The sequence below is a fragment of the Triturus cristatus genome, chromosome 9 (assembly GCF_964204655.1).
Source record: "Triturus cristatus chromosome 9, aTriCri1.1, whole genome shotgun sequence".
Classification (NCBI taxonomy): Eukaryota; Metazoa; Chordata; class Amphibia; order Caudata; family Salamandridae; genus Triturus; species Triturus cristatus.
The window spans coordinates 90,522,189-90,537,309 of record NC_140592.1 but is presented as its reverse complement, the minus strand read 5'-3'; the positions used below and the strand labels follow the sequence as shown (position 1 = coordinate 90,537,309).

The 15,121-nt window shown below is 42.4% G+C and overlaps 1 protein-coding gene and 1 long non-coding RNA gene across 2 annotated transcripts in view; one reads left to right on the top strand and one right to left on the bottom strand.

Moving 5' to 3' along the window:
• The window catches only part of LOC146797462 (uncharacterized), a 39,421-nt gene extending 27,211 nt beyond the window's left edge, over positions 1–12,210 (top strand). Inside the window, exons 4-5 of the long non-coding RNA XR_014968486.1 lie at positions 3,696–3,775; positions 10,960–12,210. This is a non-coding gene — a long non-coding RNA (uncharacterized LOC146797462). The remainder of the gene's footprint in view (positions 1–3,695; positions 3,776–10,959) is intronic.
• Positions 1–15,121, bottom strand: part of OXTR (oxytocin receptor) — a 159,311-nt gene that overhangs the window by 66,250 nt on the left and 77,940 nt on the right. The gene's annotated exons all lie outside the window — the stretch shown is intronic.

The window sequence follows — 15,121 nt, the reverse complement described above, 5'->3', positions numbered from 1 at the left end:
ACCTCCCGTCGAAATTCACAACGCGGGGAGGTCAGGTTCATCATTGCCCGTGGTCGCGTATGCTCGCGACCGCTCGCGATATGAAACTACCAATACACGTTGAGTAAAAATCTACTAGAGCGGCAGAAAACGACAGCTCGCATTATGCAAGATGCTGTTTTCAATGATTGCACAGTGCGGACAAGCATCCGGCACTGTGCAATCATCGCGAACAGTGCACTATGCAGTTCGTGTAATGCTATGCTACGTGTATCTCGCGTAGTGCGAAGTGCACTTCGCGTAGCTACGCGTAGCGCTACTATGCGAACTACGCCCAGGGTTAATTGCTGATCACAATGAATAAAATGGCATTACCAGATATTCCTTTATAAAATCTTTCGCTTACCCTATTTCTCGAAGGTGGAATCCAATCAGAACAAATTTTGACTGACCACACAATATAACAAAATTCCCAGAAAACTGTATTTCCTTTGATGAATAGCATTAGAAAACAGGATATGTTCAACCCCACGAAAGGGAAATTTGAAAATCACTATATGCATCGATCCACAATACATGGCTATATAAACACAATAAGTCAACCTGAGGGGTTACTTATTAATTTTTTGGTAGTTATATTCACTAGAGCTTTTATTCAAGTGCAACACAATGGGCCCAATCAATAAAAGTGCCCCTTGAAAAGTCGGTAATTTACTCAAGATGGCATATGCATATATCTTGACTGTATTGAGTAATTCTTAAAGAATTCCAGGAGCATTCTTAGGTATCAGGGACAGTCAGAGATTCCCGGAAGTAATCACTTGCACACATAAATTTACTTGTTTCCATTTTCACATGGGAAGAAGTGATTTTCTACAGTCTTTATGTGATGCTCAAATGCATTACCGTTTTGTAACTTTGTCTGTTTCTTTACAGGAAAAGCAGCCATTTGCTTACATCATCATCAATTGTCGGGTGGTCCCTCCCTTTTCTCAGCCTGATCACTGACTGGGTCCTGTACTTGCTAAGTGGAAATATATTACGATTTCAGGATAGGAAACTACCTTGAAAAGCTAGTGAATAGCCACAAACCTGTGAGTTAGTGTCAGATTGTGGTTAATTAGTACTTTTTACAGTGGTGCCCATCCTGCAAGTCTCACAGTCAGGTCCTTTGAGCAGATGTGCTCCCACACAACTTTGCCCATATTGGTGAATACATAAGGAAGGTAAAATTACATCATTCCAAATTCTGGGACTCTACAATTGGATTTTACTCTCTTTACATTAGTGTATTTACACACCTAAGAATGCCTTAGGTGTACACATAGGTTTGTAAATCGAGGACTATACACGTCATGTAATTTGCATTATTAAAGAGCCCTACAGAAGAACAAAATGAGAAGCAAATTGATCGAGAACAAACAGTCATGTACAATACATGTATGAGCCGGGGCAAGAACATCATCTTTGGCGTTGTTTTTTAAAAATGACATAAGAAGAAGATATTGGTGCATGTGTTAGACGTTTGTGCCATAATTTGGGAGCTAGAAGACAGAAATAGTGAAAGCAATTTAAAAAACACATTTTTTTTTATATTGGGATCTAAATGGAATACGTAAAGACCCAAGAGAACAGATATATGGATGTGCTTAAGAGTGAGAGTAGGCTTGAAAACAAAGTAAAAATAAGTTAATTCCAAAATGAAGAGCAGGTGACCTGCATTTTTACTTCAGAGAGAACTGTGGAAGGAGTATGGAAGAGTCATCCGTTTACGCACTCATGGATTACATTTTGAGGAAGGATGACACGGTGAGAAGAAGCTTGGCTGAGGAAAGGAAGAACCAGAGTTTGCCGTCATTATAGAGTGAGAAGAGAAACTAAATTACAAAGGGGCATATCAACAAGGGCTTTATCTCTGCTTTTTTGGCTTTAAAAGCCAAAAAAGCAGAGATAAAACTAGCGCCCTATCAGCAACAGGGTGCTAACACGCAAATTCGCATGTTATCACCCTTTTACTCTACGTTTCCCCTTGCATCTCTAATGAGATGCAAAGGGGGCGTTCCAGAGTAAAATAAGCGACATTTCTCCTATTATCAAGGATATCGCTAACCCTGTTAGAGATAAAAAAAAAGCCGCGCTAACCGCGGTTAATGCTGCTTTTTTACGTCTGGTATTTTTCTGACTTAGCCATGATATCCTATGTAAGGTGGATATCATGGCTAAGTATGTCTATCCCTATCAGCAAGCTATCGCAAAACCTTGTGGGATTATCACTGCATTTACAGCGATAATATCACAATTGGCAGCTTGCGCTCTGAATTTTATCGCTTTGGAGGTAAGCGTTGCTGATAGCACGCTATCTCCGCGATAAAATTCAGAGTTGCCCAGCGATAATTATCCTCACGCTAAGAGCGCTGAGCGATAATTATCGCCGGCCCTTGCTGATATACCCAGTTTCTAAATGAGAAGAAGTAAAATCAACAGACCTTGGAAAAGGAGAAATGTTTTCCGAGTGGATGGATGAAGACTTGAATACTGAGCCAAACTTGTAAGTGGAGAAAGGAAAAGAGAACTAGATAGCTAACATCATGTTGTTGATAAACACAAATCTCCATGAAAGTATTAAAGCTACAATAACACTCTCTGAAGCTCACACAAACATTGACAAAAGGATGCACATTCAGGAGTGACGATTTGGGCACTTCCTGGAAGTCAATTTCCTGCCTCAGGGTTCTCTACCTAGACAACAGCTTTCACTTTCATTATTTTAATTCATATAATCGATGTCAACTGGAAGACAGTGCGGAAATACTGAACACGTAAAGGGGGATGGAGACTCTTACAAAGGCGAAACCTCTTCTAACCAGGTAACAGCCAGTTCTGAATTGCAAAAATGGTGTTGCATCCGAAAGTTATTATCCGTTTAGAAATTGTCCAGGATTACATTATTTAACATTTTGGGATAGGGAGAAGGTGCGGTATCTTGGGTGGCTCAATGCTCTGATCTGTTGTTTTGAAAAAAAACAATTCTGACTTAGATACATAATGTAAACTCATTTGGCTAATCCTATTGGCCCTATAATAGATGTTTCAGCATTAAATTAGGAAAAAAATTGCTCGATCTGGAAAGTAAATTTTGCTAGGTCACGTAAAACCTTTGAATGTGTTTCTGATAAAAACTGAAAATATCTAGAAACATCTAAGAAAAAAGAAATACTAGATTCCATATTTCAATATGCAATATGATGTACTAATAACTGGCAGTGAATTCCTCCGTATGAAGCAAAGGTGGATACTGCAGAAAAGTAAATTAGCAAGTCAGAAAATTAGTGGGATGGAGTGACAAAAAGATCCTAAAATTTGAAGCACGTTCGACTGTTTCAACTTTCTGAGAGAGATAGGAGCTAAGGAACTGCATTTTAGCATCTAATCCCTTGACTCTGTATTTCCATTTTAGGGGTGCTTTTCCATGAATGAGGTGACAATAGATCTCAAAACCCGTGCTGACGTCATCAAACAAAAGAAACATTCTAGAACGAGTATTTTTAGAGATTGTGAGAGATGAAGGGCTGGATAAAGAGAACTGATTTTTCTGTACAATAAGTGGTCCCTTTAAGCTTTCAGGATTACCTACTACTATAATTAATACCTGTTTATAGCATGGAATTATCATTGTCCATTTTCATTGGTTTGTGTTTTTTATTTATTCTTTGAAGGTGCAGCAGGATATTAAATATTTTCATAGGAGAACATAGGTGCAAAGGACTACTTGGACCTAATTGAAATATAAAAGGAGGTAAGTATCTTGATGGTGTGCACACATGACACAAGGGGAGGGGCTTGAATAATTTCAACAATGGCCTAAAATCTTAACTACAGTGGAGGGAGCACCTGAAGATGTCATTTTGCCTAGGGCTTTGAAAATCTTTGCATCAGGTCTAAACTCTACCAATCAGTTTGCTCAAGCAGAGTGTGTGTATGTGACATGCGGACCAAATAACTGCAAAAATCAATGCACCTGATTCACAAAGCTAACTTTACGACTTTTGGTATTCACAAAGGGCATTTACGAGTAGTAAAGTTAGACTTTTGTCTCAGTTAAACTTAAGATTTGGTCTTAAAGATTAACTGAGGCCACTTTAGATCTCAGTAAACTTAAGACCAAAACGTAAGTTAAACTGAGACAAAAGTCTAACTTTACTACTCGTAAATGCCCTTTGTGAATACCGAAAGTCGTAAAGTTAGACTTGAGTCTCAGTTTACCTTTGTGAATCGGGAACATAATCTTAAATATATAGACTATCAAAATGTCAACGTTGCATGTGTTTCACTTTAATGTTTGACATGCATTTAAAAACGCATTGAAGCACTTGCCTTGCCAATATGCCAAGAATGGAGTAAAAATAGTAAATGTAATAAAAGTAGATACAAAATGTCATAGGGCCATCTGAGAAGCAAAGAGTGCTCCATGATCCTAACCAACCTTTCCAGGCGAAACGTATAGCCAGTGCTACATTTGTAAACATAATGCGCAGTGGGGCTTAAAGTGTTTCTTAGCGGTCACTGTACACTATTGGTACTGCTCAGTATTAAAAACTGGTGCCACCTTCTGGCACGGCTAGAACCACTCACTGTCACTTGCTTCTTTAGTTCACTTCAAATATAATGAAAAACACTTTTACTGACATCTACTTTTGGAGATAGCATAATCTATGTCTGTAATTGAGGGTAGTAGGTTTACCAGTTTCCTGGCAAGAAGATGCCCATCTCTTACTCCTTGCTTAGTTGAATAGAGCCTTACTCCTTTGTGTACATGCCAGTGTGTGGTTGGCTGTTACATGCAAGAGTAGTTTCTAGTTTGCAGCTTTGCAAGTCCCTGTCGAACTGTCTGGTCTAGATTCAGTTAGTTCACCAACAGTTTCACAACCTGTAACCAGAATTGTGTGTAATAAGATGCAGGATGTTTGGGCTGATGGCGTGCAGGAGTACAGTTAAAAGATAAGCACTGACTGGTTAGTTGGCTGGCTTGAGAGCTCCTGTCTTGACTGGTGTAGGAATTGACACAGGTGACGGATAATGACAGGTTGGTTGGCCAGAGAGTGACAATGCCGGTGTAGAGCAGTGATACTCAAAGTACGGCCCGGGGGCCACATGCGGCTCTCCTGACCTTTTCATGCGGCCCCCTGATCGACAATAGCACTGGGCTGCTGTTCACTTGACTCAGCACTAACATTAAAATGATGTTAAATATACAGGCAGACCTTTATTTAAAGGTTAATTGAAGTTAAAGAAAGGAGGCAACTAGGTTCTTCAAAAGGTCAAAAAGCGTATTTCATTAACATGCAGAATCTGTTTACCTTAGTATAACAGATTATATCAGTGCATTGAGAAGTATTTTTTTAAGTGATAGTTTTCAAATATGAATTTAGAAACATACATTCCTCCCCCACACTGACAACAATGACAATACTGAACTAAGAGGTAAGTCAGTTGTTATGTGCACTCTTAGGGTGGCCTCCTATTATACATGAACAACTTTATAGTCTAGTAAATTAAACACAGGAGAAGGTTGTGTGAAGCGCACAACCTGAAGTAATGTATTTCGAGTTCTCTTATATGCGATATTAGAAGAAAAAGGAGGTAAAATGAAACAAATCAGTTGCCTAGTATCACACAATTTAGTAAAGTGCGGAAGCTGGGATTAATCCCAGGTTTTCTGGTTTCACATTGTGCAATTCAGCCACTAGATGTATATGCTTCACTGCCCCTATACCTACCTTACAGTGCACCTCATCCCACCTAGTCCTCCCTCCTAAATCACCACCCTGTTGGCATTGATGCAGCGCTCGATCACATCACAGACCAATCTTTGTGTCCCTTGGAAAAATGCTTGCGAGTACCCATGGTGTAGAGCATCACACTGATCGCAGTCTACATCTCGGTCTGAGACATAGACACAGGAGTAGTCAGTCACAGTCCAGTGCCTCACCGACCAGCTCGCCCGGTTGAGTCAATGCGCATGGCAAGCACCTTTCTGAGCATCCTCACCCCAGGATCCAATCAACCGATGGAAAAATGGCCAACATCTCTTCCTGAAAGTGGGTGCTGAGTGGCCTGTTCGAGACTTGTACAACTTCTTTCCACAGCACAATCGCCATGATTGCTCTTTAAAAAAATGGTTATATTACATAGTGACAAAAATAAAACTTACTACAGAGTTCGAAGCCAAATCCACTCGATGCGCAGAACAGTACAATAGTTTCAAGTGCAAGCGAACAACTCAATTGAGTTCCAGTGGAATAAATTCAGTGTCGGTGCCCAGCCCATGCAAGCACTGCCTCACAATGAACACTACTTAAATCCCATTTCTTCCTACAATACCTACCAACACTAAGCTAATGGCTGGCTAAAATAGTTGAGACCAAATGCATGCCCTTCCATGCAGCATTATTTGTCTTCGTGATATCTTTGTGCAGACTGGTACCCGGATTGTGAACCCATCTTGTGCACAATGCAACAGGGACCATCTGGGGCTTCTTTTCCTTCTTGCACGGCTCATGGTGCACAGTATTTTGTTCTTTTGGGCAATTTTCCGACAATGAAGCACTAAGTCATTGCACCGGCCACTTCTTATACCCTGGCGAGTAATGGCTTGCACATTTTTGGGGCACACAGTATCTGCAGTGGACGGCTTGCTTTGCTGCATTGAAATGATTGATGTTTGGGTTTTTGCCAAACGACTTTGAAGGACTGAATTTTCCAAAGCAGACTTATCTGTTAATGGCCCCTTGAGTACTGAAGGATTTACCTCCCTAGAGCTGGTGTACAGTGTAAGACTTGTTGTCTTTGAAAAACCCTGTATAGTTTTATCCAAATTGTAAAGCGGTGGAGATATGTAAGGTAACTAGCCCTTCTCTTTTACCCCCAGCTGGGTCAAAGCATTGCATGCATGAGACCAGTTGCCACGAATCCTGGAGTTTGTGCTCTCCGGAGATCATATCCAGGGACATGCTTACACTTATCGAACGCCATGAAAAGCATACAGGCTTGCTACTGGAGAAACTTGGAGATTATAACAGACAGCCTAGTGGCAGACAGGGAGGCAAAAGTGGGTGGAATCACAGGGTAGCACATATCAGTACTGCCAGGGCAAGATGGAAAGATGCAGAACATTCTAGAAAAGCTGAAAATTCTGGAAGGAGTCAGAAAGTTCCAGACACTTCCGGGTCAGTAAAAGGTATGACGATTTGACGCACCACTCACAGTATTACACTGCCAGGCAGTTGGGTGATTCTCTATTCCGGTCTTATAATCTGCACGGTTTGCATTCCTTGCACCTCCCTCTCAGTTTTCTTGGGTGGTTAGGGCAGCTCAGGTTAACCCTTCCTTTCACAGATACTGAGCTTTGTTTGCTTGAAATTTCTGGTCCAACTTTGAACCCTCCAAGTCAACTCTACTAATAGAAGCTGAATTTTGTATTCTGTTCCTTGACTGTATCCTAGACATCTTGGGCCTAGTCACAGCCATTCCATTTCCATGCTCTGTTAATTACAAGACATTGTATCCTGTTGTACACAAGTATACTTAGTTGAATGGTACCTTGTTGTATAGGGTTACGAGGGATACCAGCCAGTCCATAGCACACCAAGGGTCATTGCCGCATGACTTCCATCCGTGCTCCCGACATCAACCGTCCGAGTCATGTGTTGCTTCTCTCTCTATCCCCATTCTCCTTTTCCCCCTCTACAGTCCCTTCAGATTTTGAAGTTCATTACACATCTTATTTCACCGAAAGGGAAGGGAGAGGGGTAGCATTGGAGTCTCTGGCCAGGATTCTGACACCAGCTGATGATCATAATGCCTTGGCTTTTCCCCCTGTCTATGGGAACAGGACACCTGTTGACCGGCAGTATAGTTGGACGTGACATTGTAGTGTCATAGCAATGGGTCCACATGTCCATAGTCAATCAGAACCATTTAATGCCTTTCCCACTGGTAAGACAATTTCCTTGTACAAGTTGCTTTATTCGGATACATCATCGCCAACAAAGTAAGCAAGGAATGGAAAATCCCTCTGGGAAAAAATTGGCTTGACATTATTTCTTCCCAAATATCAAAGATAGGGATCTGGTTAAAAATATGATACAGACAGAGTTTTGGAAGAGGGTGTTGGGTTCTGTCAGTGATCAATACTTCTATTGCAGCTACTTTTATTGGAACAAACATTTTATGAGATATACTGCTTTGGAGATATCCTGATTATATTTTGGTTCTGATGATAATATTTGCTCCTTACTGTTCATGTCAGCAAATGTAATACTCTTATTGAGCAACAAAAATTACAGACTTTTTGAGTACATGCTTGAAATATAAATCAGCTCGCTGACTTAACATGCTGTCGTGCTCAGGCACCTTGTTAAATTACTGAGCATGGAATGAAATTATGTAAGTAATTTAATGAAATTCTGTAGCTCTTATTGGAGAGATGTCTCCAGGGGCTGCAGTGATGGAAGATATTTCTGCTTCGCTACTGTGCTGTTTATCAATAAGGGTGTGAGACGTTTCACAGTTTCAACTTTGGAAGTTTCTACCAAAAACACAAAAAATATGTGATGGTTGCAATATGCAAGTTGGGGTTTTGTCTGAAATTTGAGAAGTTTGGAAGCATTTTGTATAATTTGAATTTCGTCACTCAACATGAAATGTAAACCATAGACCGGCCATCTTGAAAATATCTTGCTGTGTGAGGGGGGACAGAGCGGTGGAGGGGGGCGTATTCTCATGGCGAGAACTACCTGAGAGGCACTTCTGCCCCTTGCCCTCACCAACTTCCTCCCATCCAAAAAACAACCAAAAGCTTGCTGAGACTGGTGCCAATGTCCATGAGTGTTTTCACATCTCTTAATGGACATCAGCTGCTCAGAGCCTTCAAAGATGAGCTGGAAACCTACTCTGTGTAGCGATCTCTAGCTCGCCTCTCCTGCTACTATATGAGATCAGCCCCTCACGAGGTGACTGTGACAAGGGAGCGGCGGTCATGCGACACACATAGGCACCATGTGAGTTGACAGCTCTGTAGTCACACTGTGCACTAACATATAAATTGCTCACATCATGCTAGCATGCTAGGGTTTGTTTGAGTGTATTTGCGAGAAAACGCAAAGCATGTTAGGCACTTGCATACAATATATCCATAAGCTACTCTCACCAAGTAAGACAAGAGAGAGAAATATCACACGAGTGCATAAAAGTAGAAAACTGGAAATGCTGCAAGTGTAGATCAATGACAGAGAATGCTGAAAAACTAAGCTTTCATTTGAAAAGCTTTACATATTCTTGCTTAACTGGTTGTGTGCTTATGACGAGCCCAGCACGTCATGAGGCACAGTGGAGCTGTGCTCATGACGAGCTGGGCTCGTCATAACGGTCACGCTCTGCCCACGCACGATTGATTCCCCGCCTGTGCGGGAGAATTATTAGTGGGCGGAGTCGTGACGAGCTCAGCTCATCATGAGCACAGCTCCACTGTGCCTCATGACGAGCTGGGCTCGTCTCGAGCACAGTGCTGCCGCTGCCGCCACCCCCGCGCTGCGAAGGGGCTAACTGCTCACAAACACACACGCACAATAACACTCCAATAGCAACCAAGTAGGTGCCGTTCTACCCTGTACAACATGAGCTAACCAAGACCTTAAGCAGGCAGACTGACACTACTGATAAGAGTTAGGCCTAGGGTCAAAAGAACTGCACCCCACTGCAATACACCACACAGAGACAATCCTGAAAGCACCTTACCCTCACACAGTCCAGACTGCAGCTCACAATGACCCACCTCTCCCATGGAACTCAACTGCAGGGAAGACCTAAGCTCCAGCCAACACCACTCTCACTCTACAGGCCAGAAATATTCCCGACATCCACATGAATAAAGTGCGGGTGATCCCACAACCATGGAAACGAATGTGCAAACTGGAAAGTGGTAATGCTCCCACTTTTTAACATCTCATAATGACAATAAGATATGGAATGGCATTAACATTCATCCCAGCAGATCGCTCCACATTTCTCCATCCAACCTATGCCTGCACAGGACCATAAACCTTCAACAAAATATCTCGGAAAATGTCTCAGTGCAGCAACCAGACACATGGACTATAATTACAAAAAATACAATGAAGGGACCGGCAGAGCAGTTCAAAGCTGCCAGCTTACTGAGACCCATAAACTTTGCTCCTCACACTTCTTCATCCATCACACTGCTAAGCGCGGTGTCCCATAACATAATAACAGCACTTAGGTGGTCCTCACACACAATATGGAAACACTTCCCATATAGGATCAAAACAAAGATATCACAGTTTCAACCACAGACTTCAAGTTGAGACAGGGTAGCATGCTACTCATAGGGGTAGTAGGCGCATATATAAATGAGGCCATACAAATACATAAAATGCGTGTAAATCCCAGACCCTTGGGGCCGAGCTGCCCTAAGAGCAAAGGAATGCTTTTATCACTATAGGAATCTGCAAGAATAGCAAAAATGAAATCTCATCAGTTCCACTCTGAAGTGTCACCCTGAATTAATTAAAGATGAAGTGTGAGATGGAGACCTTGTGAAATCAAAATGGGCATCTTTCTTGGCTTATGCCAGACTCCCTCTGATTTATTAGTTTTGTAGTTATCTATAGAGCGAACTCAGCTAGAAGGTATTGGAGGGCTTCACATGAGCACCAGGTACATTAAACAGGGTCACATTCTTTTTTTTTTAAAGTTGTTTTAACCACAGAGACATTAAGTGACCTGGCTCCCCAGTTCCAAAGTCGGCAGCTCTGCGCAACGCCACATCCTCTCATCTCAATCCCCGTCTCATCTCACAGATGTGACGTAGCCGACTGCTTTAAAATTGCATCCAAGGTTTTTGACTTTCAAAAGCTTCCCCTTGACCCGTTGTTGGAGCTGTTTTTAATTTGTCTGTTTCAGATGTTTCCAGCCAAGCGACCTTCATGGGAGCAGTACAATGCGCAGCGCTGCAGGGGCTGAGGCCTGCGAAGAATCCTGAATATTAATATGTCAAATCTCAGTCGAGAAGTGATTGCTTCTGCATCCAGCCCCACAAATGGGTTCCTTCACATCTGCTCACATCTGCTCAGCTCAGATGTGTGCACTAGTGTGTGCCCTGTAGTGCACGCGTCCGGGATCTGTAATGATGTACGTTTTGTAGCAATGTATTGTTAGTAGGCCTATGTACACATTTTATATGTACATTTGTTTATCTGATGTTTCTCATCCCTGTGATTCCCAGAGGACCATCTTTCTCATAAAAAAATTCAATCAAAAAAACGACTGACGGAGCCACTTTCTAAGGCCTCTTCTTCTATTCACTCAGTGGCATATTGCAAAATGATGGGGCCCCCAGCAGAATGTGGTGAGGGGCCCTGAGTCTCCCACATCTCATAGATTTACATTCTCCTTGGGTTGAATGAGTGACCCTTAAAGCGCCATTGCATTCACCCCATACTGAGCCTAGGCAATTGCTTTTATGCACGTATCTCTGCAGCGTATGCATTGACCCACTCAGCCATCTTATCAACTGTTTCTCTACCACCAGTCATGGCACAGTATAAGGATGCACAATGCTCATAGAGGTTATAACATTTTGGAACACGCTTTAATTAGTCAACAGGCTGAACCTTTCAATGAAGTACAATAACAGGTTCTAAACTTAACCTTCTGAACTTTCAAATAGATAAACTGAGCATTATCTACTCATTTAAAATGTCTTCTGCCATACTGCTGTATGCTGGGCCTTGTGATCCAGCAGCAAATGATGTTCTTTTGCTCACTACGACACCCCAGTTTGGACCCACTCATATGCAAATCAGTCTTGACCCTGCTCCTCATGTACCTTCTATTTTCAGGAAAAATTGTGTGGCTTTCCTGACGAAGGCGCTAGTGCGCCGAAACGCGCGTCGAAGACAATCTATTGCCGCAATTTTATACATTTTGAATGTTTATATTTGTGTTTTATCTTTCTCATTTAATATTGTGTTCATTGAATAATCCCTTTTTTTGTTATTGTACCTGTATTTTATTCTGTATTTTGTTAAGAATTTTTGATATAATTTTTATAAAAAACGTGTCTTTTTTTAGAAAGTGTATTGTGTTTTGGTCATATGTTTGTTTATATATAAAACACAGTTGCTGACAATAAAGAGATGATTTTTAATTCTATTGCTATATGGTACACTGGCTCTTATTAAAAGTTTTTCTAATGTTTTGGTTCTATATCAATTAGCCTAGTGGCTCACATTTGTATCAATTTTGATTGCCTAGGAATATACTCTTCACTACCTGCTCCTCATGGGAACAGTCCAGCCCAATCTGCCAAGCCGGGTCCTCCCTTGACCGGAAAAAGCTGCCTGGGACCAGTTTAGGGGTAACACCCCTCATTTGGCAGGCTAGCTTGAATCCAGTGGCAGAGCGAGTACGGGGCCCACGTCTGGGCATACCCATCGCACTTAGGGCGAAAAGTGCTGCGGCATCAAATGATGGACAGAATGCTGGATGAATCACATATTCACCCCCATTCAAGAGATCTGGGTTAAATCCATCATGGAACTCCTGGGAACAGTCCAGCCCGAACTGCCAAGCCGGGTCCTCCCTGGACCGGAAACAAGCATCCTGGATGGATTTAGGCCCAGATCTCTATACTGGGGTGAATGTTTGACACTGTTCAGCATTCTGTCCATCAATTGTTCTCTTTGCATGTGTATGCTGGGCTTTGGACTGGCAAATGGATTTTGGTATTTGCCTATTATAAGTATGCTATAAAGAAACTAAACTAATTAAAATCAAATAATAACATCTGGTGGATAAAGTTATAAGCAAATATCAAAAGTGATGCCCTATTGTTAGAACCGGTTATACTAACGAAGTTTCACTTTCCCAGAGGGGTGCTGAACCACTTGCATCCTTTTGAGTGATAGCACAATAAAGGATGTGTTTGGCTTGATCATATCTCCCTCACAACATGTGAATGAGAGGTAACCAAGGAGGCACCTCCTAACCCTAGGGTTCCCTTCCTTTCTGTAGGAAAAGAAAGTAAACAGAGATTTACTAGTCCTTTTTAGGTCTCGCTGAGCTAGCACGCATGCGCTGCTAGCGAGACATTTTGTAAGGGAGTTTTCAAAGTGCTACCGCTGGCATAGAGCTACAGTGCACGAGGCGTACACGCGCTCAAAGCAGCCATATGGCTTTACGTCGCTCTCCCTCATAGCCTCCTCTCCGCCCCCTTCCCTGCTGCTATTTCACACCAGTTTTCTTATGCACAGAACTCCCGCTTCTCCCCCCCCCACAGTTCGCGTCTTGCGGCCACTTGCGCGGCCAATGCTTGTTTGTGCTTCTGCTGGCATAGAGCTACAGTGCATGAGGCATGCACACGCACAAAGCAGCCATATGGCTTTACCTCGCTCTCCCTCATAGCCTCCTCTCCGCCTCCTTCCTTGCTGCTATTTCACACCAGTTTTCTTATGCACAGAACTCCCGCTTCTCCCCGCTCCCCACCCACAGTTTGCGTCTCGCAACCGCTCGGGCGGCTAGTACTTGTTTATTTCTGTTATGTGTTGGTCATGTGCGGACACAATTGAGGACATTTCTGCATGAAAAGCAAATGCCTTCATCCCCCACTTTTGTGTGCGCTATAACGATGTCTCAAACAAATCATTTGAAAATTGGTGCCAATGGAAGAATAGCTCCTAGCAGAGGAGACGGTATTCACTTTTCACTTCCAGTCTTTGGTCCCAGACTGGTTTATTTAATCTCGGTTAACTGTGCTTTCCAGCTGTTATAACATAGCCAATTCCCGAAGGACGGCAGTCCAGTCCCAAGGCGTCTCATTTGCGGAGTAATCCCTCTCTGCTTGTGTCTATTCTCTTTTACATTCTGAAGCATGGTGAAGGTTAGTAGCTTGAGTGAATTGGACCCTGTGTTTTTTCCACTGTAATACACAGTTAAATACCTCGAGCCAGTCAGCATGGGCCAAGCAGTGATTTAATTTTCACAGCATTTGCATTTTGTGGCCATCTAATGGATAGTCAGCAAATATAGATGGAAAAAATATGGAAGTCCACTCAGAATTTTAAGAACTCTGATGGAAATAGACAAAATACATCCAAACACTGAGCACCAGTAAATAATTTAACCATGTGCAGAGAATACAAGATGTACGTTGTGAAGTACGAATTGCTTATTTAGTCCCGTTTACTTTTTCCTTTGCATTCTGCAACTTGTTTAATTAGCAGCCATAGAAGGATATTCTCCATCATTAAGCATTACATACAAACTGGACATTCTCATTTACGTAACAGTTAACCTCTCGTCGTCATTATTGCTAGTATGACCCCCCCCCTCGCTCTCCAGCCACGATGCATCATTATGGCGTTTCTGACTGTCCACTTTTCACTCAGCTCTCTTTCATTCTTTAAGTATTTTTGACTACACCAGCTCTTTCTTCAGCAGTCTCCCTTAACCCATTTTTCGGCCTGGATGCAGACAGCTTTACCTGATAACACGTGAACAACCCAAACAAACGCATACAGAGCGGCTTTGGGTCAGCCCTTTAGAGTTATTGGTTAGCTCCGGACAGCCCCTTCTTCCAGCAGCGCCTCGATGGAGGGCCAGTCACGTTTTTTATTCCTTATCTTCCTCGGTGATCTGTTTCTGTTCCCTTGCCTCTCACATCCTTACGTGCTGCGCTGCACTCTAAGCCAGAGGTCTTCAAACTTTTGTAGGTTGAGCTGCCCCAGCTGAATTTATTTAGATGCTGGGCCCCCCCACCACCTGACAGACATTTCTGGAATCGACCGCCACGCACAAATTCCGGCATATCCAGCAAATAATGTTCAATACAATAAGAGTGTTTAGTAAATGGCAGGTTTGTGAGTGGGTGTAGTGAAATGACAGAGGCTTATTGCACAGCTCAAAACACCACTTTGCAAGATAAAATGTGCGCAAATAGTTTTTACTAGGATGCTTTGTTTTACACATGACATAGATTGATAATAATACCACCAACATAAATGTGAGAGGTGTGCCTGTTTTTCAGAGACGGTCAATCTGTGGATGGATTTGTGCTACTGCCATC